Consider the following 6,013-nt stretch of genomic DNA (forward strand, 5'->3'; position numbering starts at 1 on the left):
TTCAAAACCTTGATTTTTATACTAAAAAATTATTTTAGGAAGCAATAAAAAAGTCATCTCAAATGAAACCTTAATTTCTCCATTCTTCGTATGAATAAGCCGAACTGTTTGGAATCAAAACTTAGGCCTCGTTTGTTTCTCCGTAATTTCTCTGTCTGCAGTTTGAATCGGCGAAAAAAAGGATTGTTTTGCTGTTTGGTAATACCGCTTCTTCAAAATAACATCCGGTGAACCTCCGTATTTCCGTCAATTTGAGAAGAAAATTTTTTCTCCATTTGTCATTCTGAAAGCTCGGTTAAAAACGAGAAAATAGAGCGAGGAATCAAACAAGGCTTTAATCACAAATCCTTTTCATTAAACGTCGTTTTTTCGGTGGTTAGGAAATTCATTTCGTATCTGTTTATTCACAAAGTTTTGGACTGTTTTGAAAGCCAAATGTCGAATTAACCCACCTAGCTGCAGTTTTTTTCCCCCTTCGACGGCGTTCAGATCGAAGGTAGCGACCAGATCTCGCTGTTATGAAGGTGGGAATTCAAGTTTGTGCGACTGTTTCAGCCAGAAAGCAAATAGGTGATAAGATCGAGGTTATCATTGAAGAGGCTCATCCCTGTGATGTGTTTGTTCTCTCAGTTTAGGGAGGCTTAGGTAAACAACAAGCTCAAGGATACACTCTCAAAAACATGGGAAAATTATTAGGTCCAGATACGTCCGGACTCCAATAAAATATTGACATGTAGAATGTACAGGTGTCCGTAAAATTTTAAGTTAAGCGCGTCAAAAGCGCAGGTAAAGTGCAAGTAAAGCACAGTCAAAGCACAGACAAAAAGTGCAATCAAAGCTCAGTCAAAGCGCAGTAAAAAAAGGTAGTTAAAGCATAGTCCACGTGGCAAATTTTAAGTAGATATTTAATCTTATTTTTAGGTCTGACGTCCGGACTTAATAATTCCCCCAAGACTTTAGGAAAGCCCGTTGTTTAATAGCTTAAAAAAAAAAATCTTCCCAAATGTGAATCTCTTAATTTTGTTGCATTGAATAGGTGTGAAGTAAACAAATATGCATGAAAATTTTTAAGATTATAATTTAAAGAATTTATAGATATATTGATTTGAAAAGAAAAAAGCTCGAAATAATATTTAAATCATGAAAATATTTTTTTGTCAATAACACACATAAATATATTTGTATAGTGGAAGATGACCTTTTTTAAAGAAAGAAATAATAACGAAATACAATAAGTACAAAAACAAATTAATATAATTTAAATTTTATCATATTGGTTGTAAATATAATGCCGTATGTTTTGAAATTATAAGTTAATAATGTAAACTTTTGATATTATAAGTTGGTAAAAAGTTAAATTTTTTTTGGAAAGTCATATATATAAATGGGCAATTTTTTAAACTAAGTATCGTTTAAATTATAAGTAAGTGATTAATCAAAGTTTAAAAAAAATTTAAACTAGCCAAAGTCACTCATTTAACAGGCAACTTGGTATTTAACGTAAGTCGCTCATTAAATGGGCGACTTACCCTATGCTGACTCTGCTAGCCGTTATGCGTATGAATAACCAGAAAATGTAAAGCCAGTAAGTCGCCCGTTTAATGGGCGACTTACCCTTGTGAGTTTAAAAAAAAAAATTGTTGTATGAATAACTGGAAAATGTAATGTAGCAAGTCGCCCATTAAACGAGCGACTTACCCTTGTGAGTTAAAAAAAATAGTTGTATGAGTATTAGTTGATGTAGTTATTTTTTTGTTGTATTGTCAAGCCAAATCTTGTAAAGTTGTATGGTTAAATCATATGTTCTTGGATCATCCAATATTATGCTTTTTAGATCAAACTTCATTAGGACTAAATGCAAGATGATAATTAATTTCATGATACAAAACAACAATTTCATAGTAGCATAATAAGATAAATAAACATCAAAATCTAACTAAAGCAACTAAAATATACATGATACGAAAAACTAATGCCTCCTTTTATGTTGATGTGGAATCACATCAGTGTCTGGAGCAAAATGCTGAGGTGCTCATAGTGGCTTGGTATGTAGATGGCGCTGCTCCTGATCACTAACTTCTTGCTGAGTAACTAGGGGATCTCCCAAGGAAGAAGGTACAAATTGAGGTGTGAAGGCAATGTCAAACTCTGCTGTGAAGTGGCTCTGAGAGGGAGCAAGATCAGAATAGAATGACAGTTGTGGCGCCCCAAGATCTAACTTGGAAGAATTATTCTTTTAATCCATTAAACCATCAATAAGCAAAGCTATCTATAGTCATCAATAAGTATTAAACAGTCTAACAAAAATTCTATAATTTAAATCATCATGAAAATATTTCTATTCATTCTCAAAAGTTATTTACAATACTCAAGATTTACATAATAATCACGATTCCATCCAGTCCTTAGTACAAAAGAATAACTATAACAAAAAGGAATAAAAACCTGAAGAACTCAGATCAACCTCACACTCCAGCTCCCTTGCCTTGACCTGAAAATATTAACCACATATAATGAGCTTCAAAAAGCCCAGCACGTCACCAAAAACCTACAACTGAAATCAAAGCACGGTACTGAAATAATATGCATGTCAATCAGTCAAATCAATAGCAGTCACTTCCACATGATCATTGAATCTATGCAGATACGAAAATCAGTAATTAATGCATAATCAATAAAATCCACGGTCATCGGTAGAAGAATCGGTAAACAGTAGAAAAATCTGAAATCAGTACATACGTCAATTCCATCATATCTTAAACATCAGTCAAATCCATAGATAAAATCGTCGTATTAGTAATATCAATCAAATCAATATCGTATCAATGGAATCAATTAAATCATTGAATAAAAATATCATCTCTGGTCAATAATATCAATCGGTATGAAATCATATAAAACAATCAAATCAATACATCATAAGAACAGTTGAAATCAAATCAATACAGTAAAAGCATATTCTATATCACGTGCTCGGTGTATCACATGTAGCAGATCAATAGTCGGTGTATCAATGAATCAATGGTATCAATAAATCTACAGTATCGATGAATCAATAATATCGGTGTCCATAGTATTAATGAATCAATGCAATATCAATATCTATATCAGTATCTATATTCAGTGATATGTACAGTATGCAATATCAATAAAATCATGCAGTAATAATAAACCTGTAAATCTGTCAGTAAATCCATTCATCAATAATCAATTCAATATAAATAAATCTATCAATAAATTCGTACTGTAATTAATATAAGTAAGACTACTGTACTGGAATGCATGTGTAAAGTATTATTCGTATGATTTCTTTTTAGATTTATTAATTACTGTACGAATTTATTGATATTGATGGATTTATTTAATTAATATAGTTCATACGTACTAACCATACAAATTTTCACAATTTTCTTCAGTTCGTCCCATACTATGGTCAGTTCGTACAGACTAACTGCAATAAAAAAATAAAATTCTGAGGGGTTTTACAACGGCCCAGCATCATATGGATCTGCAGTCGGAACGAGTGGACTAAATACCTGAGTATCTGCCTCGTCAAAATAATGAGCATCATCAATGTATATCTCTTGTCGCAATCTTTGGCACATATCTCTAACAATATTCACGTCCACCTGCAAAGGTGTCGCCTCAGTAACTCCAAAGTATGGTTGCAATCTCCTCTCCATGCTCACAAAGAAATCTCGCTGCAAGGATAAGTAATTCAGCTGACCTTTATCATATAATTAAATTTAAATAACTTAAACTTACCATATGACGTTCAGTTGGTGATCTTGGATAGTATGTACTCAGATGATTCACTGGGGCCTTTAGCATGTATAGTGTTACCCAAGAATGAAACCATGCTAAGTACTACTTCACTTTATAATAATAGTCCAACCCTGGAATCTCTCCAGTAACAATGTATGCTCTCCTTCTCTCCTATAGTGCAATGCTTGCCTGTGATACAATGCCCAATCTGTATCTGCCTTACCACGTCCATTAACTCTGACAAAACTAAGATCCATTAGCATGATATCGGTGGATGGGTAATATCCAAACTATCATAGTACTCGATTAGGGAGATGTCACTCAACCCTTTTCCAACTAATCAAAGGAACTCTAGACATCCAAGTGTCCTGACCTGAAGTACATATCTCTTGAACTTGTGCACGAATCTTTATAATGTATGGTTCCCATATTACATGTATCATTATATATATAATAATTTAATCTTCATAATATCTAACTAATATAAATAAAATGTACCAATATAATTGTACTTAACATTCCTTACTCTCAAGTAAGCCATGAAGCTCATCCATGTATGTCATAAAATTCCCTACAGGTACCTCCCTAAGTCGTTTCTCATTCCATCTATTTGACATGTATTAATATTTTAGCAATAGTATTAAAATTATGTAAAATAAATATAATAAAATACCTTATTCCAACGCTCAGACCATCGAGCTGAACAAGAAATGGGATATGAAGCTGAGTTCTTCCAACATGTAGATGCTCCCAAGCCCATATCTGTAATAAGTGGATGCACCCTGCTATGTTCTCTCATTTTGGTCTAGTTGCTTCAGACAATTCTCTATACAAATGAGCTAGAACTGCACCTCCAAGTGAGTATGTCTGAATTTTTAGGAAGATATTTTTCATGCCTCCTAACGTTTGCTCACACTTGCATGCAAATGACATATGCATGGCATGCTTGATATGCCACTCTAGGCACAATTCACTGTGAATTTTTATCGGTTCGAAGCTACAACGACATACTCTATATTATTTATAATAGACCAACCATGTAATGTGAACTGAAGATCCTCCATCAGCTCTATTGGGATTAAAAATTCTTCCTTAACTTGACTACCAACGTATTCCCTGTCATTTGCAACATCCTCATCCCACTCACGAGTTGTTGCATATGCCTTCACAAACTCACAGTTTACAGTTACACCTTATGCAGTGCTGACATTCATGTAACAATAATGTTGAACCACGCTATGGATCTCTTAATTCATATCAACATTCACTTCATCCAAATGATATTGTGCGTCATCATCACCATCATCAGAACCTGGATGGCTTGATCCACTACTCATTGTTTCGTAACCATCATCAATATTGACTGATGGACCCTCAGACATTCCTGGAATGTCACGGCAAAAACTTCTTTGCCGTTCACTTCATTATATAAATCATATTTTGTTAACAAGAGGAAATTCCTCAGACAATAATAGTTTATGTAATACTGTTTTAATTAAAAAAAAATAATTCATTTAAGTATATATAATTTTGGAAAATATTTAATTATTTTTGGGAATATTGAATTTCCCAAAGATAATTAATTGAAGTTTTAAAAGATATCAATTTTAATTTTGAAAAATTAAATCTGAGTTACTAAATCTCCTACGAGCGCAAGCCCTCGTAGTTAATTACATCGTAGGAAAATTAGAAATTTTCCTACGAAAACTCTCGATTAAAATAGCGATATGAATTTTATTTAGATTTCCAAAGATTGATATCAAAGGAGAGAAATGATATGAATTTTCAAATGGGATTGGTTCAAGATTGAACACTTATTTTTGAAATCAAGGGAAGAGAAGTTGGGGATGTTTTGAGATTCTGAATTACTTCAGAAACATCCCAATCTATCCTAAGTGTTGGGTTTATATTTGATTGAAAGAAATTTTTAGTTTGAATGGTCAATTTTATTAGAAAGTGGGATTCAAATCCCAGAAGTTGAGGTCTTATGGCCCGAGCCAGCCTCAGAACCTAAGTCTAAATTGGGCACTCGAAATTAGTACCCCGAACCTAGCTAGTGCAATGCGGATCTGGTCTTACCCCGGCCTGGATTGGGGAGCCAGCTAAACCACCTAAACGATTTCAAAATATGAGTCCGGTCTTTTTGTAGAGTGGTAGGGACGTTTATTAGAAAAGTTTGAAGAGTTGGGGCCGACATCTAGAGCGGATCCTAATTGACCCCTTAACTTATGTTGGGTTTGATGCTTAA

This window comes from Dendrobium catenatum, unplaced genomic scaffold (assembly GCF_001605985.2).
Source record: "Dendrobium catenatum unplaced genomic scaffold, ASM160598v2 original_scaffold_235663, whole genome shotgun sequence".
NCBI lineage: Eukaryota > Viridiplantae > Streptophyta > Magnoliopsida > Asparagales > Orchidaceae > Dendrobium > Dendrobium catenatum.